Below are 25,047 nucleotides of genomic sequence, written 5' to 3'. Positions count from 1 at the left end.
GCAGCCGCGTTTTTCAAAGCATATGCCTGACAGAGCGCACATTGCCCCGTGAACATTTATTTTTAAAACTCAGCATTTCTCCAGCACTGAAAATCTATTCCGAAATCCCTTCCTCCTTGGGCTACAGAGCTTTACTCAGCCGGGGGGCCAGCAAACGCTGATATTTCAGGAAATCTAATCTCTTAATGACTGGTGTCAGAAGGAGGAGAAGGACTGCGAAAGTCATCTTGAAATGAGCTTCTACTCAGGTGCGGGGGCCATCAGGGCGGGCAGGAGTCGGGGCTGCCCCAACACGGCGGCCCGCGCTGCAATCTGTCCACCTAGGGGTGTTCTGTCCTAGAGGAAGCACCGTCCCTTATGACACGCTCCAACTCCACACTGCCCGGTCCTCCATTACAGCGGTACGCACGCCGGCCGCTGCAGCTGCAGGAGCAACGCGACGACTACCGGCCGAATACCGCCCACCTCAATGCTGAAGCCACACGGGAAGGTCCTGAGTTCACGTCCCGAGGGCACCCCACACACCGGCCATGACCCAGGACAGTTGAGGCTAGGGAAGGGTTGCAGCATGGACACTCCATGTCTGTCTCGATCTTTCTGTCTCTTTAAGAAATAAATGAACTTTAGAAAAGAAGCCCAGCACCCAGGGCTAAGCCCAGGCCAGACTAGTGTAGTATCTGCTGCTGCTGAAAAATGGAAGGTTCCAGGAGATCTGGGAGGGTCGGGCACTCAGTGAAGACTTTGGAGAAGGTCTGGATTCTGAGCGAGGCTGTCAGCGACAGCAAACGTGAATTCAGATGGGAGAGGGAAGGCAGCTGGGGCAGAGGGGAGGAGTTGGGCAAAGTGACAACGTGAAGACAAGTTGTTTGCAACAGGCAGCAAACAGATTCACTGCTACGGCGACAGCAAAGGGTATGGCAAAACGGAGGGGCAGCAAGGTTCAGGGGTGTCCACGTACTCGCGCACGTGACCCACGACTGAGAGTGACCCTGCACAGGTCTGTTCTGAGCTGCTAGAGAAAAGTGATTGACCCCAAGAAAAGTAGACTCTTTTCCATGGGCAACTAGCCCTCAGATAACGAGTTGATTCAAGCGGCACTGTACATGGAGGTTTTCAACTCGTTGAGTCAGAAGATAGATCTGTCAAAGGCAGACGAGCTGTGGACTGAGGAGCCCCTGCCCCCAGGATGCTGCGTCACCGCTTTGGCATGGCGGTGCAGGCCTCGTAATCCTCGCTACTCTGGAAGCTGAGGCAAGAGGATCGTGGATTCAAGGCTGGTCTGAACAGAGTCTCTAGGGGGAATAAAAGGTATGGCACGAGCCTGAAACGAACTAGAAGCCCAGGAAAACACCGATGAGGTGGTTTCCCGTGTGCTTACAGTGACTCTCCTCACGAACCCCTGCAGCTCACCAGGAGCTCAAACGTAAGGTGCGTTCTAAAGAGTCGCCCTCAGCCTGAGGAAGGGACAGATGAGCTGTGTCCCGTGCTTGGTCTAAGGATCCCGCCCCATTCCCAAACCGCCAAGACTGGAGCGCTAATTAAGTCTGACCTGGGGGAGTCTGAAAACAAGACAAGGATCAAGGCCCCACGGGAGCCATAAACGGATGGGGAGGATGGTAGGTTTTCGTGCTATAAAATAAGCTCAAAGACCTTGGAGAATGTTTGGTTTGGTTTGAGAGGTTACCATGGACCGTGTTTCCTCCAGAAATCTCTTCTGTGTTCTACAAGTAATAAACTCACATGGATTGTGTGTAAGGACAAAGGTGATCTGCAACCAAATAAGGCATTCACTGCCCACCTCTGCCTCGTCTGATATGGCACCAGTGGAAGATCAAGCTCTTAAACAGTGAAGATGCCTGGTCAGTGTAGCCGCCCCCAACCCTCCCTTGCTCCGTGGGGCTGTCCGTGTAGAAGGCAGGACCTACGGTTTAAGGGAACGAGTCAGCCAGCACCATGGCTTCATCTACAAGGGAACTCCCTGTACTCGGGGAGGTGAGAGGGACTTGCCCACACCTGACGTGGCCAGGCCCGAACCCAGAGTCGGGAACGGGCTCCAAGGGCTTGCTCCAGCCGGCAGGTCACGGTGTGATCCCAGAGCTCAGGCAGGCAGGGACGCCTGGATCATGTCCAGAGAATTCACGACACCTTGTGAGGTGGCCCATCCTAGAGGACACAGCTGAGCAGAAAAAGGATAAGGTCAGGGCTAACTGATGGCATAGTGGTTATGTCGCCGGACTCCCCCACAGTCGACCACAGTTCGAGTCCCAGACCCTGTGGCTTAATAGTCATACCAAGTGGGGAATGTCTGCATGCATGCCCAAGATGCCGAGAGGAGAATAGAGGACAAGGGATTGTGGCGTGGCCATTCCCCCTGGGGGATGATTTCTCACTTTCTGTCTCTGTCTCTGTAGTGAGTGAATGCGACCTATAGAAAAAAAATGTCTCTGAAGGAAAAAGAAGAGTGCGAAGTCTGACTTAGGAAGGCTGGGTCAGGGTGCACTCTCTCCTCCTCCCACTCAGCAGCTTCCTGTTGGTGGGAGGTCAGCGTGCTCAGCAGTCTCCTGATTGTATCTATTTAATTTGTCAGAGGGCACATCCCCTAACCAGAGAGACAGAGAGGGAAGGGAGAAAGCGCCTTCTGAGGGGCGTGTTCATGCCCGACTCCCTCTCCATTGCTGTCCTGTTGGGGTTTTGGTCACGCGGGCACACACACCCTGTACGATATTCAAGCCAGGACTTGAACACTGCAGTCAGCCATGCGAGAGCTGGCTCCCTAATCACTAGGTCACAGGGCTGGAGCCTAACTGTGGTGCCAGCATGAGAATTGCCAGGAATAACAAGGGATCCCCCTCGTTGCCTTCCCAGTGTCTCCTGCTCATTTTCCATTTCCATTCCGGATGGACACCGCAAAGCTCCCTGCAACCACACAGAAAACGTACTCTGCGTCACATCTGTACAGCACAAACGACATACAGGCGGACACAGTGACTCTCCTGAACCCAGTCTCCAAACAGCTCCTGCTGCTGGGACTCAGAGGACAGCCAGCTGTGCGGGCTGATTAACGATGGCTAGTTCTCAAATTCCTTTCTGGGTGTAAAGCACTGTACATTCTACCTGGAATGTCTTTATTCAGCCCAAAAGGTCCACTGATTACCCCCGAGGGGAGAGTATCCATACGACCAAGCTTAACTAGGAACAGGAATGGCCACCTGCACCCAATGTCAGAACCCTAAAGCATTACCAAAAATGACAGGCAAGGCAGTGGGCCTTGTTGACGTGCACCCTCCGAAGGATGTAGGTGCAGAGTGGGAGAGAAGGGGCGATCCCAAGAAAGATGAGGGCAAAGGTAAAGCGTGCAGGTACAGGCAAGAAAGGAAGCGCCCGCCTGAGACATTGCTAACCCCACGCGCTACCACTGGGTAAGACACCTGGGGACCTCCCTCCGCATCACCTTCTGAAATTAGAAACACAGTTCAGAGGGAGAGTTTTCCATCCTAAGATCCTGATCTCTTTCTTTTTTATTTTTTAAGAAATTACTGAGTTTGTTTACTTGATATCTACCTTGATATTTCCCACCGGAGAGTTTTCCATCCTAAGATCCTGATCTCTTTCTTTTTTATTTTTTAAGAAATTACTGAGTTTGTTTACTTGATATCTAGTATCTTTCCCACCTACCCCCATACCCCATTGGATTCTTTTTCTGGAGAGGTTTTTGCCATAGGGCACGTGCACTCACAAGAAAGACAGAGAGCAAGAAACCAGCCACCCCAGGGCGGATGGTCATGCCACAATGCCTTCTCATCCATTATCCTCTTGAGATAACAAGGGATCCCCCTCGTTGCCTTCCCAGTGTCTCCTGCTCATTTTCCATTTCCATTCCGGATGGACACCGCAAAGCTCCCTGCAACCACACAGAAAACGTACTCTGCGTCACATCTGTACAGCACAAACGACATACAGGCGGACACAGTGACTCTCCTGAACCCAGTCTCCAAACAGCTCCTGCTGCTGGGACTCAGAGGACAGCCAGCTGTGCGGGCTGATTAACGATGGCTAGTTCTCAAATTCCTTTCTGGGTGTAAAGCACTGTACATTCTACCTGGAATGTCTTTATTCAGCCCAAAAGGTCCACTGATTACCCCCGAGGGGAGAGTATCCATATGACCAAGCTTAACTAGGAACAGGAATGGCCACCTGCACCCGATGTCAGAACCCTAAAGCATTACCAAAAATGACAGGCAAGGCAGTGGGCCTTGTTGACGTGCACCCTCCGAAGGATGTAGGTGCAGAGTGGGAGAGAAGGGGCGATCCCAAGAAAGATGAGGGCAAAGGTAAAGCGTGCAGGTACAGGCAAGAAAGGAAGCGCCCGCCTGAGACATTGCTAACCCCACGCGCTACCACTGGGTAAGACACCTGGGGACCTCCCTCCGCATCACCTTCTGAAATTAGAAACACAGTTCAGAGGGAGAGTTTTCCATCCTAAGATCCTGATCTCTTTCTTTTTTATTTTTTAAGAAATTACTGAGTTTGTTTACTTGATATCTACCTTGATATTTCCCACCTACCCCCATACCCCATTGGATTCTTTTTCTGGAGAGGTTTTTGCCATAGGGCACGTGCACTCACAAGAAAGACAGAGAGCAAGAAACCAGCCACCCCAGGGCGGATGGTCATGCCACAATGCCTTCTCCTCCATTCTCCTCTTGGGATCTTGGGCATGCACACACATGCGTCCGGCATGAGTTTAAGCCATCAGGTCCGGGACTCGACACAGTTGACTACATAGTCATCATGCCAACTGCTGGTCCCAAGATCCTAATTTCTAATGCATGTGCTTTTAGAAACGAGGTGTAAGCGACAATTAACTCAAAGAGCTGTCGTTCCGTTTTTCTTCGGTGGCACCTGAGGAGGCAGACTTGGCTGAAATGCACCAGTAACCGACGATCGATGCGATTCGCCGACCTGGGTGACGCACCCCTGGTCCACGCTCTCTCTGTCGAGCCACGGATGGGAGCCACGGCCGTGCCGGTTGTCAGGCTCACGTGACTGTTTCAGACCACGCGTGCCTGAGCCGTGGAGTGCCACTGCTGAGGAGAACTGCGCTTCCCGGGGAGCAGCCTTTTTGGTAAGAAAAATCCCAGCAGTTCATAAGCGATTTTAATTTGCCATACTATATTTTTATAGACATCCCTGAACAATTAAAACTCTGTACTGCAAATTGAAATGGCTCATGCCTAGTTGCAAATTTTATGGCCACAAATGGGGTCCCTAAGAAGCACTATTAACTTTAATGGCGACTTGTTGCTCGCCGATAATGAGTCATCCTCAATAAAATAACCCAGGGATGGGCTCCTCAGGGGTGGGCCATGAGGACACAGCAGCAAATGAAGTGGGGGTGGGTGAGATCCTGGAGGAAAAAGAAACCTAACGAGAAACGGAGGAGGACGCATATGTCAGACAGACAGAGTCCCTGAGTCAGGCGGAGCAAGACAAAAACGACCATTTAAAAGGAAGTGCGAGAAGGAGCTCCCACATAGGCAGGAAATGCCCTGTCCTCATCGTGGAAGACTGAGAGAAAACCCACTGCCCCCAGGCCTGCCCCAGACAGAGTGTCACACATGAGAACACAGCCTTGCACACAACGGACCTCGCACAATCACCGCTTTTTTAATGTCTGACAATTCCTGCACTCATCTGACCGTGCCCGAAAAATGGAGTGGAGAGGATGCCCTTCTCAGACTTATGAATTACAAGATTTTCATAAAGGTTAGATGCACTAAAAGATGTACTTGTTCATGGTGGAAAACTAGGGAGAGAGAACATGAAAAGAAAAGTTTCAAATGTTCATAATTCACACTCTCTACTTTCTGCAGCTGGGACAGACCTTCCTAGACACGCAGAGCCTTTTCTTGCATTGATGACACTGTACATCCAGTCTCCCCCTCTTACCACTCCCAACGTCAATTAAACTGGCATGTATATTAAATATACCACCTGGGGAACAGCCCTTAGCGCAATGGCTATGTCGCTGGACTCCCATGTGGTCGACTACGGTTAGAGTCCCAGACCCAGTGGCTTAAACTCACGCTGGGCACGTGTACATGCATGCCCAAGATCCCGAGAGGAGAAAGGAGGAGAAGGGATTACGGTGTGGCCATCCCCCCGGGGAATGATTTCTCACTTTCTGTCTCTCTGTCTCTCTCTGTCTTTCTGGCGAGCGTGCACACCCTATAGCAAAAACCTCTCCAAAAAAAGAAAAAAAAAAATCTATATACCACCTGGCCATTTTCAGCATTTAATATTTCTCTCGTGTACTTTGACTAACATCATTATTTCTCTAATGGTGGTTGATAGAGACGTTACTACCAACACCCTACATTTACGAGCCGTTGTCGTAGTGGTTTCATGTGTCTATTCACAATAAGAAGAGGCGCGCGTGTCTTTTGAGGCATACACAATATGTACTCTTAGAAATGTGTACCGTGAACACGTTTGTTCTATGATCTTAATCACAGAAGTACCCTAGGCTACTACTGATCAATTCATTCATAACTGATGAGAACTTAGGCCCCTTCAGTTCTGCCCGTTCACAGGACGCCAGGGTCTGCAAGGCGCCTCCCACAGCAGAGAGAGTCTACTTTCTCAACTGTGTCTAAGCATGCTTTGTTTCGCATTTCCACTGTAAAAGCAAACACAACTGGGAGGATAAAAAGAAAGGAAAAACAATTGCAAAGCAAGGAAGGGAGAATGGAAGGAAGGGAGGGAGGGCAGAAGGAGACAGAGTTTGAGCCCTGCCCTGGGGCCTGGGCCATCAGAGAGCACAGATTCTCTTACGTTCATTTCTCATCTTGTTCCCTGGTAAATATACGCTCACATGTTCAGTGGAACAAGAACTCCAGTTCGGATTTAATAGAGTGCAGAGGGGAAGGGTGAGAGCCAGTCCAGAGGTTCATGGAAAAGCCGGGTGAGGAGAGCAGCCAAGCTTCCCTTTATGAGAGAAGGGGAGAGAGACGTTTATGACACGGAAGACGGGAAGAAGAAACGTTTGCTAGCATTCCCTTTCCCTTCTGTTCCTCCACTCCAGGTCGGAAGTGTGTGACCGACCCAGAGCCAGGAGAGCTTCGAAAGACCCTCCTTCCTGCTTCGGTCAGGCCCTGAACACCCTCCGGAGCTGCGGGGTCAGCCGTACCTGTGGCTCCAGGAGCCCAAGGTCACAGCTGGGCATGGCACAGCCCCCAGCTGGAGGGAAAACAGGCCTCAAAGCAGAATGAAGCAACAGTCAGGAAGGAGCCGCTGGCAAACAGACTTCCAAGGAGAACTGGCCTCTTGAAATCCTCTGCAAGAGTTCACACCATTAAACAGCTGCCTTGCGTCCTGGGTTCTGGGCCCTGGCTGCCGATCTGCAGAACTCCTGGCCAGCGCTGTTGAAGCGCTTTGGCTCTGTCCCACCCGGCTCAATCCCCTGAGCGCTCTTGGTCAGAAACTAGGTCATAGATGCGTCCGCTGAGCAGCGCGGACTGTCGTGTGGAACGGCGTCCTCTGCTCAGGAGGTTATGAAAACACCGCGAGAGCCACAGGCATGCTTTCAAGTTCTGGCCTGTGCTTGCCAGTCTGGAAAACCGGCTTGGTACCTTATCTTAGTTTGGCTCCTCCAGACTCCAAACGCTGAACTCTGCCCCTTTTCTGGACCGATACAAGTCACTTCTAGAATGACTATATTGAATTTTATTTATCCTTTTTCCCCCCAGCTTTAAACTAATAGTTCCATGCCAAAAAGAAGGGAAAAAAGTTGCTGTTTCAGATAGTATTAACATGCCTCTGCTCCCTGCCAAGTTTACAACGGTTACATCCTGCTACAGGAGGAGGGCGGATGGGCAAGGCAGGAGGGAAGTGGAGGAGGGCAGCTGTTTTTTCAATAAGCTCCAGCAGAGACCTCCCGCTTCCCGCAGCCCGCAGCCCCGCGGGCAGGAGCAGGAGGTGGCATGGGAAGACTTACCCCTCCCTCCTCCAGCTAAGGGAGCTGGCTGCCTGCCCTGTGTCCTCCCCCACAACTGACCCGTCCTTTCTCGTTGCTGATTCGCGGGAGCGAAGGACAGGCTTGGCTCCGCCTCCGGGAATGGTGGTTCCTGCTCTGATGGAGCCCAGGGGCTTTCGTGCCTCTCCCCCTCCCCCACCCCCTCCAGCCAGTCCCGCTCTGAGGCTCAGGGGCTGCGTTATGAAAGCAGCAAACCCCAAGGTGTATTTTTTCATCCCACACCCTCCAAGAATAGGCTGGATGTCCTCTCCACAAAGAGACACAGCTGCTGGCAGTCCGTACCCCAATCCTCCAGCCAGCATGGCCTCCCAGCTCAGCAAAAGGACCTCTGCTTTCCTTTCGGGAGTGGGAGGAGGAAGGAACTGGAGAAGGCAGGTCGGACAGCTGCAGCCCACCCCGCCCCAGGCTCCAAGGCTCTAATTTACGACCCAGAAAACCCGGGGCCTGCAATCCAGGAGGCTCCACCCAGGCAGTACCTCCAGCATCTGTTTCCCTCCCGGTGGGCAGGCAAAGAGGCAGAATAGGGACAGATGTGTTCAAAACAGAACACCACCCAGCGCGGACTGGGCTTGGGCGAGGGCCAGACGACAGGCCAACACCTCCACTTCTGTCCAAGTGGAGAGGGAGAAGACAGGGTTCACCCTGGGTCTGGCTGCACGACCTGCTCAGAGCTCCTGCCAGCCCAGAGGGTCAATGCCGCTCCAAATGGGCCAACCCTGGCTTACCCTTATTACTATTAACAGCATTTTAATTTATTTTAATTCTTTGGGGCTTTTTAATTCTTTGGGGAAAACTGATCATTGTTAAGGTCCTGGTCCTGATGTCATTTTCTGTGGCATGGTCATTTAGCAACCAGCCGTGGTGTGAAACGGTTCTACCTTACAGAAAACTGCATGAAGTCTCCCTGTCAAAAGCCTCGCGCCCCTTTCTCAAATCACTGAACTGCCACCAAAGACAGAATTGATGGTGATGTCACAGTCCAGTTAACTGTTAGGCGAAGGTAAATACCCAGGTTTAGGTAGCATTCATTACAGGTCAATATCGTAACACACCGTCCATCACTGGCTTAACACGGGGAGTCGGCATGCGGTCGGTCCTAGCAGAAGTCACTGCAGACCTGTGGGTGTGGGCACCACACGTTAGCAGCCTTGAAGGTGCATCTGAATTCCACAACTTAAAGCACAAACGCTGAATCGTTCTGAGCCACATAAAATACCAAGAGATGTTTACCGTTTTCACCTAGTAACAAGATACATAATTAACGTGAACAATTGATACAAAAATGGGATTTCCAAAATACACCTAGTCTCACATTGACGTCATCGGACCTGCCATGTTGTGTGTGTGTATGTGTTCACAACCCCCCAAGTGCCCACTGGTTTTCTTCAAATTAAGAGAAAAAGTAAGACCCGACTCACCAAATGCCCAATTCCAAATCAGAAAAACCTAACTGGGAAATCTGATGCTCTCTCTTCGGACTCGTTCTTCTCCCCATCCAAGACTACCGTAGCATCAGAGGAGGACAGAGGCAGGACGGAACCGAGGAGGGGTGGGAGTTCCCCAGGACCGAGGCAGTGGGACCGAACAGCTGAGGCCAGGGCCTATTCCAAAACAAAAAGCAATGACCACCTTCGGTGTTGGTGCTATGGCTTAACCAAGTTGCGCGAACTGCCTCCGAGGCTCCTCTGAATTCCTCCCGAGCCCGCTCCTCCTCCCGGCCCTGGGCTTACTCAACATTCTCTCACCTCCATCACTGCCCTGTAACCAGGCAAGAATGCTCATGAACTTAATCTGAACTCTGCGAGCTGCCTTTCTGCAAAGAAACCAGAATTGAAGATTCTTACGTCACTGTTAGCCCCAGAACCACTAGAAGAAATACATCCAAAAAAGGACGGCCAAAAAATCAAATCATGGAATTCAAAAAGAGAGGAGCCCAAGACCACGTGATTCCACTTCTTACTGTGGAGTTAGTTTCACGCCCTTCCCACGCCAGCACCACGGGAAGACTCCTTGGAGTGTCCAATGTTGCTGGGCCAGAGGGTTACATTCATGAACACAAACGAGAAGATGGTACTTCCAATTCATAGTTTCCTAAAGCTACTGGCACAGTGCGGCAACCTCAGCCACCAATCAGAAACCACCACGTAAAGTTAATATTCTTGCTACTTTAAAATAGAGTTTCATAGGACCAGCAGATGGCGTAATGGTTATGTTGCTAGTTCAAGTCCTGGACCCAGCGCCTTAAAACTCATGCCGGGCGCGTGTGCGTGCGTGCCCAGAATCCCGAGAGGAGAATGGAGGAGAAAGAATTGTGGTGTAGCCACTCCCCCTGGGGGTGATTGCTCATTTTCTGTCTCTGTCTCTCTGGCGAGCACACGTGGCCTATAGCAAAAACCACTCATTAAAAAAAAAAAAAAAAAGAGTTTCATTCTGCCGATATGATGACAAGACCATTTACAGTATCTAAAATATCTACAGATCCAAACTGCAACAACCATGCAATTCATCAGAACAGGACCACATATTCAACATGCAGAGAGCTCGTGACACCTGGCAGTAAATAAAGAGGAAGGACACAGGAAATGTAGATTTTAAGCCTGGAAAAGAGATGCGTTTAGGCTAGCTCGGTGACCTAGTGGTGAAAGGAGCTGGATCTCACGTGGCCGGTCACATTCAGATACGCTAGGCACTTGTGCATGCATATCCCAAACCTGGGGAGAGGGAGAAGAGATTGCAGCGTGATCACACCTCTTTGGGAGGTGCTCTCTGTCTCTCTTTCCGGTATGTACATGTGCCCTTTGGCAATAAACCAGATGGAGAGATAGATGGAGGGATGGAGAAATGGAAAGGGAAGGGAGGGGAAGGAAGAAAAGAAGAGAGAAGAGAAGAGAAGAGAAGAGAAGAGAAGAGAAGAGAAGAGAAGAGAAGAGAAGAGAAGAGAAGAGAAGAGAAGAGAAGAGACGAGACGAGACGAGACGGTGAGCAGGCAGGCAAGCTAATATGCCTATACAGCTTCTTCTGGGAATAATTTACCACTCAAAATATTTCAAGATGGAAAAGCAGAAACAAATTCTAGAGATACAAAGTTGCATAATTCAAGGACCACAGGACCAAAAGCTCCTAGGATTTCATCCCCTGGCTCAGTTACTTAAACAGTTACTAAGTTCATCATAGTTTTATGTTTGCAAAAAAACAGAGTAACAAGACACAGCTACATGTTTGCACTTTCCAGAGCCCGAGCTCTCTTCCCCAGCCTTGGCTGTTTTGCATGAAAGAACTTGAAATGAGGTATCTACGGAAGCCCTGCTTATCTTCATCTCTGGGCTTGTCCTGTCAGGGAGAGACATGTGGTGCTTTTGAGAATGGATAATTGTCTCTCCAGTAAACTCCAGAAGGCAAGAGAAAAAAACCTGATTGGAGGAATTTAGGGGAGCAGACTCGAATGCATACTGGCCCACTGAATCCCCTAACCAGGGTCATCAGATGCTTAGTCACGATTTCAACGTTGCTTTGTAGAAACTCTGTCAAGGTATCAATACATCAAATATCACATTGCTCCCCTTTCACACAGACCCGGGACACCCCTCAGTCACTCTGTAACTTCTATACTTGGCCAGAATATGCCCTTAGGGATGAGGCTTAAACTGGGAAATCTTAATATTGGCCTATGAAAAGGGCCAGCAAGTGGCATGGTGGTAAGGCTCTGGGCTCCCAAATGACCAACTGCAGTTCAAGTCCTGGACTGAGCAACTTGAAAATCACATGCAGGAGGGAGGGGAGCAGCAGGTGGTACAGTAGTTATGGCACTGGACTCCCGTAAGGCTGACCACAGCATGAGCCCCCGGCCTGGCAGTTTGAAACTCACACTGAGCGCACATGCATGCAGGCTTAAAATCCTGAGAGGAGAATGGAGGAGAAAGGATTGCAGCATGGTCCTCCCCTGCTGGGGGCGATTTTTCACCTTCTGTCTCTCTGTCTTTCTGGTGACTGCATGCTCCCTATAGCAAAAATCACTCTAAAAAAAAAAAAAAAGGGAACCAGCAGTTAGCGTAATGGCTATGTCGCTGGACTACCACGTAGTCAACCGCGGTTCGCATCCCGGACCCAGTGGCTTAAAACTCACGCCGGGCGCGTGTGCGTGCGTGCCCAAGATCCCGAGAGGAGAATGGAGGAGAAGGGATTGCGGCGTGACCATCCCCCCGGGGGGTGATTTCTCGCTTTCTGTCTCTTTGTCTCTCTCTGTCTGGCGAGCGCACGCCCCCTACAGTGAAAATCTCTCCCCCCCCAAAAAAAAAAAGAAAAAGAAATGAGACACCAGTTATGCATGCATGTGTCCTCAAAATCTTGGGAGGAGAGTGGAGGAGAAGGAATTTCAGTGCGGATATCCTCCTGGGGGTAATTCTTTCCGTGTTTCTCCCTGTCTCTCTGGTGAGCACACCTATAGCAAAAAAAAAAAAAAAAAAAAAAAAAAAAAAAAACTATGATAGCTCTCACACAAAAAATAAATAAATAAACTAAAATGAAAGCAATCTTACATGAAATATAAGTGCTCACACCATAAGAAATATTACTGAAAAATGACAAATTTTAAGTCACCTGTCCTGTGACTACGGTTACTAGCATGGAAAGGGATTACTCTCGACTGAAACAGAAAATGATGGAGAAAACCCGAGGTAAGAGAGCACAAACCAGGCCGGCAGCACCCCTACCTGAGGCGCACCCATCAGTCACTCCAGCCCGTGATAACCCTGCAGCACACCTGCCACCACCGGGAGATGGCTGCCAGGCCCCACGCATAGAACTTAGGACAGACGTGTCACACTGCCAAACACGGCACCATGCGATCAGAAAATTAAGAATTTGGAGCAGGACAATAAATGTCAGTAAGCACTCGGGACGTTAGTACCTCTAAAACAGACTCTTCGGGAAGTTTCTGAGATGGACTTCACGCACTAGACCAGGTTCTGCGTCTCCTGCAGTTCGCATTTGCAGAGACTCAGGGTGTTGTGGCGCCATGGGGGACGGGGTGTAAACACCGAGCACCCAAGAGAAACGAGCAGAGGGCTTGCAAGAAAGACGGCACGGCGTCATGTCAGCAAGAAGGCTTCTACCTCTGGGAACCTTCTCCTCACACCCCTACCCAGGAACGGGGAAAAGCAGGTTTCCAGCTTTCGCAGGAAAACAATGATTTCCACGTTATGATTCTGGAGAGGGAAAGACTTATTCATAGGAAATGTGAAACACATGGTCTCTCCGAGGGTCTTTGTTCGCCCTGCACAGTTAGAGCAAGGATACACATCCTCAGGATTTTAATGCAATGCCCCTTAGAATGCACCATGCAGTCCTGCTTAAGACCCCAGGCCCAAGGCTTTCAATATGGACGCCCCAGGCAGCTTGGTGTACTCCTCTGAAGATGCCACCCAGGCCCTGCAGGCCGCAGCTAGCAGTCTCAGCCACCCACAGGACAGCTGCCCGGGCCGTTTTCAGAGGTGAAGAGACAAAGTCCAGTTACCTGAGGGGCCCATGGCCTCACTGGGAGTATGGGGCGGTTCTCCCTGGGGCTCTGGGGTTCTGCTCCGCTAGGTGTTCTGTCCGCCTCAGGTCCTCCTTATCTTAGCAACTCTTACCTCCAATGGGAGAATCTTCTGGGAGGTTAAAAGAATGCCCTCCAATGGAGATCCTCCCCCGGGGTGCAGGGGCACTGCCTGCCCCCACGCTCCAGTGTCACTGTCACATCCCTGGGTGCCAGAGGTGGCACCGGGTAAAACACGACTGCGGGTGCGAACGACACGGGCTGACACCCAGGGACACCCTCAGTGTGCCAGGCATGCGCACGCCCATGGCTCGGGGCCGGCTGTGGCTGGGGGTGGAGCGCGGTGTCAAGACCCTGTTGAGGATGCTCTCTCTGTCTCTGTCTCTCTCTGTTACTGTCATTCTTGGGAGTGGAAGAAATAAATAGACATTACATAAATTGAGGCTTTTGAGGAGAATTCCCAAGCACATTTTTCTCCCTGTATATCCCTAGGGAATTCCGAGAGGCCCTGGAGGGGACGGGAGGGCATCCCCGTGATGGGCCAAGGATGTGTCTACACTGTGGTGTGCAGACTGCCCTAAGGAGGGAGGGCCCTACGCACTCTAGGGGGGCCCGCAGCTCATACCCAGAGGCCTGTGGTTCTCCGACCACCGCAATACCTTTCCAGGGTCACAGCTGGTTGTAGGGAAGGTATGGACGGAATGTCTCAGGGTCCTAATGATGTCCTCGCCACCTGTGTCCCAGGGGAGCATGTTCCACCATCTGCCACTGGATACGAACTGGCTCCCCTCCCAGAACCTCCACTTCAGTCTACCCGTAAACACGCACACACCCCGCCAGGTGGAGCTGAGTGCTACCCCTCCGCAGCTGGGGACTGACAGTGACAGTCATGCCGTCCTGTCTCGGGTGCTTTTCCTTACCGCAGAAGTGGTCGGCAGTGACACCCTCACCCCCCACCGCACACAAGCCCACGCTGGCCACCTGTCTCCCCGCCCAGCCACAGCTCAGGCAGTGAGCAGGTCTGGGGATACGCAGGAATAAGGCGGCCGGAACCTCCAGAAGATTTCAGACCAACTCTTCATTTCTGGAAACTCTACTCTTTTACAGGCCAAAATGAGAAACTACGAAAAATGCAGCAGCCCTAAGACTGGAAAATATAGCTCGTTTAATGATGGATTTGAAAACCGTATATGCAAAACCGTGTTGTCAATTGCCACAAGATTTGTGTGGTTGTTTGCTTTGCTAGTGGGCAAGTACATTACCCAGAGGAAGAGGGGAGAAAGCACCCCATGGGGAATGGTCAAGCTGCCATCCCTTCTCTTCCGCCTCTCCCTGTGCTCAGGATTTTGAGTACCCATGGGTGCATGCCTGATGTGCTTCTCAAACTGCCAGGTCCGGGGCCCGAACTGCACTGTCAGCCACGCGAGACCTAGGGCCTTAACCACCAAGCTATCTATGGAGCTGGTCCTCTACAGGCTTTGAAAGTTCAAGCAAACGAAATGACTGTGTAGCGCTGTTAATCCCGTCAGTAGGGTGTGGCCTTGCACAGAACATGATGGAGATAGTTGCTTATGTTTTTACACTGGAAGTGGGAAGCCCACGAAACCAAAGAGCCATACACAGTCAGAGCTGCGGCGTACTGAGCACCTGGAACATACCAGGCACGGGCTAGGCTCTTCCCAGCTTGATCCATTTAACCCCCCAACCCAGCGAGGAACTCCCAGGACTCCACCCTGTAGACGAGAACGTGGGCTTCCAGATGAGCACGTGCCCGTGACCGCAGAGCTGCCCGACAGCGGGGCAGGCGTTTGGACAGAAGGCAGACTGGCTTCGAAGACCTCAGCCGCTGCTGCCAACTGCTACACTATGCATCTCTTACGAGGGGTGTGTACTAAACCCACACACCACCATTTTTAAAAGGCAGGCGAGTGGTGGGACAACCTGAAGTCCTCTTCTCTCCCTTCTTTCCCTCCATGACAGAGAGAATCAAGCACCCCAACTAGGTCTCCATGCCATGACCCAGCCCCAGCCTCAGCCAGCCCAGATCAATGCAGCACAGAGAGGCCTCAAGATGCAAACCTGGGACCGTGCCCCGGGCTCCGTGTCACAGGGAGCTGCGTCACCACACCTCTGGCAGGCCCTTCGGTTCTTGTTGTCCCTGTGGCCTTAAGGAACGTATCCGCAGTGGAGGGGGTGGCAGCGTGGAGTCTGTGATCTCTGCGAACTGCTGCCCACGGCAGGGCCCTCCATCTCGGAGACAGTATCACCCGCACTGTCTTCACGCAGCTCCGAGAGGACAGCCAATCAGGTGGTCAGTACGGTTAGCTCACCTCCCTCACTTAGCTCAGCTTCCCGCTGTCACCTAGGAACAAAAATGGCGGCACTCCAGGATCGCAGAGGTCTGTGTTTCTTTCTTTCTCCCTCTCTCTTTTTCACCACAGGGCACGTGTGCTTGCAGGAGAGAGACAGAGAAAGAGAAAGTGACAAGTCACCCCCAAAGGGGGAGGGATGGCCACACTGCAATCCTTTCTCCATTCTGTCAGGATTTTAGCATGCGCACACATGCACCCAGGGTGGCCCTATTCCTGCAATTTCTCATGGTACTTAAGTTCTATAAACATGTGCAGTCGTACAGAAGCAATGAATGAGGATGCTCTTCTGAACTGATATGGACAGACTTCTAAGGTGATCTCTAGTTAAATGGGGAAAATGGGCGGTACTGGAGACCCTGTTGAAGCAGGAAGCACAGAGGCCACACCCCCACTTCCTGCAGAGCACAAACGGGCTGAGGAAGAGGCAGAAGAGACTCAGGACTGGAGGCGGGGGCTGGTTCCCCGCAGGAGCTGAGAAGGAAAGCCTTGGCAAATGAGGCACAAGAAGGTCTTCACACCTATTGTGTTGCGAGCAACATAAGCGTACTGTTATTCAAAGCGCGAGTCAAAACACAAACGGAAAGTAATGATGGTAACAGTGATAAATGGCATCAATGTAGAAACCTATGTCTTCTTTACTGAATTATAAAATGCATTACTTGCAATCCTCAAAATGAAGACCAGGGTGAATGTCATGTCTTTTTACAGAGAGTAAAATCAAGACTGGGAAATTTTTAAACTTTTGCCTAAGTCAATCCTCTCCTCACTATAATCAAGTCTCTTCCTACTTAAAGTTTATAGACTGAGGGCCAGCAGGTGGTGTGGTGGTTAAGGTGGCTGGATCCCACATGGCCAACTCAAGGGTTGGAATCCTGCACTCAGCAGCTTGAAACTCATGCTGGGCACATGCGTATGTAAGCCTAAACCCTGCATGGAGGATGGCAGAGAAAGGACTGCGGCATTAGCCTAAACCCTGCATGGAGGATGGCAGAGAAGACCGCGGCATGGCCATCCCCTCTGGAGTTGGGGGAGGTTGTGATTTCTCACTGTCTCTCTCTGTCTGTCTCTCTCTGGTGCACTCACATATCCTAACGGCAAATAGCAAAAATCTTTGTAAAAAATGAGCAAAAACAAAAAGGTTATAGACCATACCGCTCTGCCTCTCAGTGCCTAGTTAGGTTTTCTTCAAATCTTTCCTCAACAGAATGGTTAATTCTTCTCTCTGCCTTCTGACCGCATCTCACATGAGGTGACACATACCATAAATATTACAATTATGGGCCCCGTCCCAGTGGTGCTTCGGAATACTGGAGCCACATAGGCTTGAGCTTGGATCCCCGGTTGACCTCAGCATGACAACACACACCCATGATTCTGGCTGGCCAAGGCTGGGGAAACCACAACATGGCAAAACGCTGTTGAGGGTACCTCTCACTTTTTCCATAAGTAAAACAAGCTCTTTTAAAGCTTTCCATTACTCCTTAATTGTGTTAATCCCCAACACAGAGCGTGCTGACTGGCAACTTTAACTGTTGCTGAATGAATGTTTCTTCAGCTACACTGAACTCATTGAACCTCACCAAGAATGTTCCTAAGAATTGAGACCTCTTATTATAAATTCTCACATCACTTGCTACAGATGTAAATAATGGAGGTTGAATTTTTTTAAACAAAAATGACAAGTACTTTTTTATTTTTTGGAGAGGTTTTTGCCATAGGGTGCGTGTGCTCTCCAGAAAGACAAGACAGAGAGAAAGAAAGTGAGAAATCAACCCCCAGGGGGGATGGCCACACCATAATCCCTTCTCCTCTTGGGATCTTGGGCACGCACATACACGCGCCCAGTGTGAGTTTTAAGTCACGGGGTCTGGAACTCGAACCATGGTCAACTACATGGGAGTCTAGCAACATAGCCATTACATTAACTGCTGGTCCCCCAAAAGTGACAAGTACTTCTCAAACTCCCATATTTTAAGAAGAATCCCTCTTCTAGATTTCAAATTCCACTACAAAGATAAAATAATAAAAATAGTATTGTATGGCACACACAAAAAACCAGACATATAGGCCCTCATTTTATCTCCAAATTAATTAGGTACTATGGCTGTCTTCATTTTATAGATGAGAAAACTGAGACATATAAAAGTTAAGTAATTTGTTCAAGGTCACATAGATAATAAAGGGAAAACTGAAAAAAAAAAAAAAAAAAAAAACACTTTCTTCAATGAATACTGCTGGGAAAACTGAATAGCCACATGCAAAAGAATGAAACTGGGGGACCAGCAGTTAGTGTAATGGCTATGTCTCTGGACTCCCATGTAGTCGACTGCAGTTTGAGTCCCAGATCCAGTGACTTAAAACTCACGCCGGGCACGTGTGTGTGCGTGCCCAAGATCCTGAGAGGAGAACGAAGGAGAAGGGATTGCGGTGTGGCCATCCCCCTGAGGGGGTGATTTCTCGCTTTCTGTCTCTCTGTCTCTCTCTGTCTGGCAAGCGCGCACACCCTATAGCAAAAACCTCTCCAAAAAAAAAAAAAGAATGAAAGTGGACCATTATCCTACACCATGTAGGAAAATTAACTTGGAATAGGTTAAAGACTTAAATACAAGACCTAAAACCACAGAACTTCTGGAAGAAAACCTAAGTGTTGGCAATGTTTATGGATATGATGTCAAAAGCATATGCAAAAATTAACAAGTAGGACTACATCAAAATGAAGCTCTTTTGCACACCGAAGTAAGTCAACAAAATAAAAAGGTAACCTACTGAATGGGGAAAAAAATGACAAACTATATATCAGACGTTAAAATCTAAAACATATAAGGAATTCATACAACTCAGAAGGAAAAACAAAAGTTCATTAATAAAACTGGTGAAAGACCTCAGTAGATATATTTTCCAAATAAACATACAGATGGCTGACACTATACATGAAAAGTGCTCAGTGTCACTAAATCATCAGGAAAATGCAAATCAAAACCGCCATGAGAGATCACCTCATACCTGTTAGGATGACCATTATCAAAAAGACAAGAGGTAGCAAGCGCTGGTGAGGGCGCGGAGAGAAGAACACCTACACGCTGCTGCTGGCAATGTAAATTATTAGCACAACCGTTGTGGAAAACGGTATGGAGGTGCCTCGGATAATTACAAATCAAACTAACAGTGTAGCGATCCCACTTCCGGGGATACATTTAAAGGAAATGAAATCAGCACCTCACAGAAATGTCTGTACCTCTTGTTCACTGAAACATTATTCACAATAATTATTCACAACTTGGAAACAAGCCAAGTGCTCATGGACAGACGAATCCGGAAAGATCATGTGTGAGGGTGTGTGTGTGTGTGTTTACTAAAGGAAGTATCATCTGGACATAAAAAAAGAAGGAATTCCTACCAGTTGTGGCAACCTGGATGAACCTGAAATACATTATGCTAGGAGACCTGAGCCAGGCACCAAAAGACAGCTGCTGCTTAATCTCGCTCATATGTGGAATCGGAGACGCAGACTCACAGAAGCAGGGGGTAGAACGGTGGCTGTCAGGGGTTAGCAGATGGGAAAAGTGGGGAGTCGTTGGTCAAAGGGTACAAACATTCAGGTACTAAAGGAAGTTCCAGGGAATCTCATGTACTGCATGAAATAAGTAATAATGATACGTGATAATACGATAAGTAGTAATACTGCATGGCTTACTTGAAATTTGCCAAGAGATCAGATCTCATGTATCCTCACCACCTACCTACACACACACACACACACACAAATTTAACTGTGCACAGTGGAGGCTGTGTTAACTAGTTTGTGATCATTAGTATATAATGTATAAGTATTTCGTTATTATCATGTTGTTACACCTTGAGTACATTCAATTTTTATTTATCAATTATTTCTGAATATAGCTGAAAAAATGAAAGTGTTTCTAAAATAAAAGAAGAATCCTAGAGACAGCAAGTGGCATGATGATGGGGCACTGCACTGCCACAGCCCCAACCCTGGTTCAAGCCCCGGACCCTACCTGGTGGCTTACTTTCTCACTCACTTTCTCTGGTGAGCTATAAAAATAACAATAGTAAATAAAACTAAATAAATAATTATTTTTTAAAAAGGAGAGAAGAATCTTTAAATATGAGTGGACGTAAGCAGATAGTCCTTACAAACTCTTTAATACCACATTGATATAGTTATTAAATTGGGGGAGGGGATACTAGAACCCAGTATAATTAAAATCAGCTCACAGGATGTCTCTAATAAAATTTTATTTAAACTTTTTTTGTTCATTGCCAGAGGGAATGTGTGCTTGCCAGAGAGAGAGAAAGCACCACCCACAACAGGACACGGTCACACCACAATCCCCTCCTTCTCCATTCCTCCCTCCCATCAGGACCTCGGACACGCTCACACACGTGCCTGGCATGTCCCGACAGCCACCAGAACTGGGATTCGAACACACGCTCAGCCACGTGAGGGCTAGCTTTCCATGCACAGCGCTGAGCCTCGGTGCTACGGGCTGGCCCTCTAGTACGTTTAATACAACACGTGTATCTACAAGACTCGCAGTCTACACTTGGTACAGTCACGCGTGGGCACTGTGTAATCATCTGATTTATTACGGGTTAGAGAGATACATACAAAAAGTTTCCGTGCGTTGAATTTTCTCTCTGACTCTCCAAAGGCAAGGTACTGTATTTTTATCTGTTCAGATTACAGGTTTTGCTGGAATTAGAGACAGGCAGCATACGGACATGTGCTGTTGCTGGTGGTGAGTGTGCATAGCTACAGAACGCAGGGCTTTTCTGATCATCTAAAGCATGTATTGTCATCACGCGAAAACCAGCTTTCAGTTGCTCTTGGTGAGAACTGTTCTATAAGAGGCCTCCGAGTCGGCGACCCCCAAGGCCACACCTCTTCAGTGATCTCTGTGTAGTGGTGACTCCACAGAATGGCTTGGGAAATGTATAAATGTATGTGTATTCTTCTAAAAGTCACAGTAAGTAGGTGGCTGTGGCCAGTCAGGTTTTAAACGTCTGCTATCAATTAAAAGGAAAGAAATTCCTGAATTTATTAAATAGTCTCCCATTTGGGTACAGAAAAACAGATCTGTTTCTGCCATACCTGCCAATAGCCAGGAGGAAAGGGCATGAAAGAAAACAGGCACTGGCCTCAAGAGGGGGGAGAGAACCAGAAGCTGGCATGATGATAAGGCACTGGACTCCCAATGGCCAACCACAGTTCGAATCCCAGACCTGGCGGTTTGTTTTCTCACCCACTTTCTCTTTCTCTCTCTCTCGCTCTCTCTCTCTCTCCCTCCCCCTCTCTCTCTCCCTCTCTCTCGTCCAGGTAACCTACAGCAAACTATAAAAATAAAAAAAAAAAACAAGAAAGAATATTAAATAAATAATTCTTAAAAAAAAGAAAAAAATCTTACCACCACCCCATATTTTTTATTGGAAAAATAAAATTTGTTTTCCAGTAAGATATTTCATTTTAAAAAAAAATCTGTTTCTACTCAAGGCTAGAGTTCTATTTATTTTTAAATGAGGCACACGAAACCTCCCAAGTGCAGCTCAGATTTACATCTGGCTAACCCTCCGAATGTGTCTGACCCAATTCATGCTGTTTACTTCTAATGAGTCCTGTGATTTTTTTTGGAAAACACGTGTGAGAGAGAGCAAATTAACCACTGCGGGTCAGCAGCAAGCAAGAGCTGGCCTGGGAATCTCGTGTGAACGAATCCTGCAAGTCAATTTCTAATCGCACTTGCCAGAAACTTGGGAGGAAGAGGTGATAAACCCTGCCAAGAAAATCAGTCCTAGAACTCCTTCCCTTCCTTTTTCCATGGGCTATTTCAACACTCGGCCAGCAAATACAGCTCAACCTCTCCTTTCCCTAACTTCAGAGACTGCAAGGAAGCCTCCGGTCCCGTTGCTGCTCTGAGAAAAATTAAAAGCCTCACACTGCAAAATGTAATATCAGCCTCTCCAAGTTCCTGTCCCGCAGCTACGTCCACTTACATGAAAGAGAGCGAGAGGCGAGAAGGCATGTCATTTGTCTGTGACAGGAACGTATAATCTGCCAAGATGCCTATAGGTAAGTAGACAAATCCTAATGGAATTTCCTTACGTAGCCTGAAACTGGCCAGAAGTTTTATAGAAAGGGGCAGCACCATCAGAAACCAAAACAACAGACACAAAAGCTAGAGGTGGCAGGGAAAAAGCTCCCCAACAGCAGGTCCCTGGGTTGCACTGTCGCAGAACCACCAAGGCTGAAGGACTGACTCCTCGGAGGTTAAGGCCCAGGAGGCCGCACACTCGCGGGACATTTTCGTCTTATTTCCCAACCGAACCCCCAAGCACATGCCTTTACTGGTGGTTCTAAAGTATGACCGCAATTAGAATCGTCCAGAGCCTTTAAACCATTCTAGTGTGGTACCACCCACTCGCAACCCAATCGAAACCAGAGGCTCTTGGGGGTCAAGCCAAGGCATCTGAACCAGGGGCTTTCAGAATCCCCTCAGGTGATTCAACTGAGCGCCAATAGTTGAGAACCACTGCTTTAGAGAAATGGTCTTCAGAGATTCAAAACGAAACAAAACGAAAATGAGAACAAGCAGCCGCAGCTCATCTCCCTACCAAATACACCCAGCTCTCCAACGTCTCCCAGCCAGTCCTGTCCCAGGAAGTCACAGCCACCACGTCCACGCACTGCTCCCATGCACGTTCATGACACAGGATGCAGGCTGCGTTCGCTGCCCTGCCCAGGTGGGCCTGGGAGCGGCTTGCTACAGGCCCCAGATGCCAAGGAAGGGCTGGCAGCCAGCATGGTGATCCGGGGTGTACAAGCATCCTGTTTCCGAGCGAGTCGGCCTAACTTGCAAACATAAACACAAAGGCAAGCACAAACCGGGCGTGTAGAGCACAGCATTCTGGTTTTCTTTAGACCAGTTGTTCTCTTCAGGCTTCTGTGTGTGAGAACCACCTAAAGGGCTCGTTAGATGCTCTACTCTCAGCCCAGCACAGGGGTACATGCTGCTAAGACACTGTTGCTCTGCACACGGGGACAACATGGAAGCCCCGGGTTTGATTCCCAGTCCCACCTCAAGAGCCGGGCATGGTGGTGTGTGCTCTCGGCACCTCGGGAGGTGCAGCATTGGGATCGTGAGCTCAAGGCTGGCCTGGTCAGCAGACAGGGGGCACCAGCAGGTAGCGTGGTAGGTAAGAAATCGGACTCTCCCAGGGCCGACTGCAGTTTGAGACCCAGACCTGGTAGCTGGAAAATCACCCTGGGCACATGTGCATGTGTGCCCAAATTCCTGAGAGGAGTGGAGAAGAGAGTGAGGCGTGGCCATACCCCGTGAGGGGTGATTTCTCACTTTCCTTGTCTCTGTCTCTTTTGGATGAATGCATAAACCCAACAGTAAAACCTAAAAAATATTTTAAATGAATTAAAAATTGTAATGAATTAAAGTTTAAAAAGCCAGGAATGATGGTGCAGGTCCCTAGCGCCAGGTGTAACTCGGGCAGGAGGTCCTGTCTTAAAAAAACGACTTCACTCCCAGTTTCACCACATCAGTGAGGCTGGGCCAGGGTCCAATCTGTAACTCAGACACGCTCCCAGGTGACAGTGACACTGCTGGTCTCGGCGCCACACCTTGAGAACAGCTTCCCTGACCTAACCTCCTGACACCTCCGAACATCTGAACCACCAGACGGAAATGTGTCTTAATAGCATCTCTCTCTACAATGAGGACAGAGAACATTGGCCAGACACGAAGTATAAAGAAACACCGCCCACCACTGCTGTAAGTGCAGGAAGTGCATTCTCATCTGTAAGAGATACATATTGAGGGACCAGTAGCTGACATAATGGTTACATCACTGGACTCCCACGTAGTCGACCATGGTTCGAGTCCTGGACCCAGCAGCTTAAATCTAACACAGGGCATGTGTGCATGTGTGCCCGAAATCCCTAGGGGAGAATGGAGGAGAAAGGACTGTGGTATGGCCATCCTCCCAGGGGACAATTTCTTGCTTTCTGTCTCTCTGGCGAGTGCACGTGCCCTATAGCAAAAGCTCTTTGTTTCTAAAAAGAAAAAAAGAGAAAGAAAGAGAGAGATACATGTTGAAAACAAGTTAAAAACCTGTGGCTAGAAGTGGCATGGCCTGGAGACCCAGCCTTCCCACTCAGAGAGAAACCCGGTCCTGAAGTTGAGGCTCACCCTCCTGGGCGTGTTTCACATCACTATCATGTGCATGTTGGGGGGTCTTCCAACGGCTCATGGACAACGCATGTTACGAGAAAATGATGCCTGGATTTCAACATATTTTGCATCAAAATAAACATATACTTTAATTTCATTTTCCCATGAACTTAGTGAAGTACTGTCATATGAATAAATAAAATAAAAAATATGATTTAAAGCAATTGCATAAATTGAAAATAAACACACACACCAACGGAGAGCAGAGGCATAAGGGCCATCAGAAGGCTGATGCACCCCAGGAAAGAGAGTGGGTAGGAGGCAGGTTGTAGCCCAAAGGGTTCAGGGTGATCCTTCAGCCAGAAAGGCTCTTACCTGGATACGCTGGGTCTGACGGCTTCTGCAGTCACCTGCAAGGACTGAGAGAGAAAGGAAACTGAGTCAAAAGTTGCAAGAGCCAACCGGAAGACATAATGGGGTAAGCTTCCATCTGCCTTGGAGGTTCTTAGTGGAACATTTGGAACGTTGACTTTTTATCGGACTTTACTATTAAAGACAGTGGCACTCAACTGTTCTCCAGTGTCCCAGGGCTTGGCTGCAGGGAGCCAGGTCCTCATCACACCCAGAATAACACTGCATGTGCTCAGTGGGGCTGGTTTTAGCCCCCACCCTGCTTCTATTTTAAGCATTGCAAGCAAGTCATGACGTCTCCGGACCAAGATGAAAGGGTCTGAGTGTTCTCCAAGGACTCTCAAGGGTATTATTACATCATTTTCATCATATGTCAACTAGCGATTGCATGGTTACTAGTCCTGGGACGTCACAGAAGAAGGAAAAAGCTAGCACGAATACATACGCTAGGCCCTGAGTAGCTCTTTCCTGTCCCTCGCGTCACTCAGCCAATAAAGG

At 49.1% G+C, this 25,047-nt stretch overlaps 1 long non-coding RNA gene across 2 annotated transcripts in view; it reads right to left on the bottom strand.

Annotated features, from left to right (window-relative positions):
• LOC102495128 (uncharacterized) overlaps window positions 1-25,047 on the bottom strand; it is a 448,830-nt gene that overhangs the window by 333,588 nt on the left and 90,195 nt on the right. The window contains exon 3 of one of the 2 annotated variants that reach the window (XR_334057.3): window positions 24,514-24,557. This is a non-coding gene — a long non-coding RNA (uncharacterized LOC102495128). Of the gene's footprint in view, window positions 1-9,453; window positions 9,692-24,513; window positions 24,558-25,047 lie in introns of those variants that run through there. The other variant, XR_003548844.1, reaches the window with a different exon arrangement.

The sequence above is a fragment of the Tupaia chinensis genome, unplaced genomic scaffold (assembly GCF_000334495.1).
Source record: "Tupaia chinensis unplaced genomic scaffold, TupChi_1.0 Scaffold000141_1, whole genome shotgun sequence".
Lineage (NCBI taxonomy): Eukaryota > Metazoa > Chordata > Mammalia > Scandentia > Tupaiidae > Tupaia > Tupaia belangeri.
The sequence above is the reverse complement of the archived record's forward strand: the minus strand, read 5'-3'. Positions and strand labels throughout refer to the sequence as shown.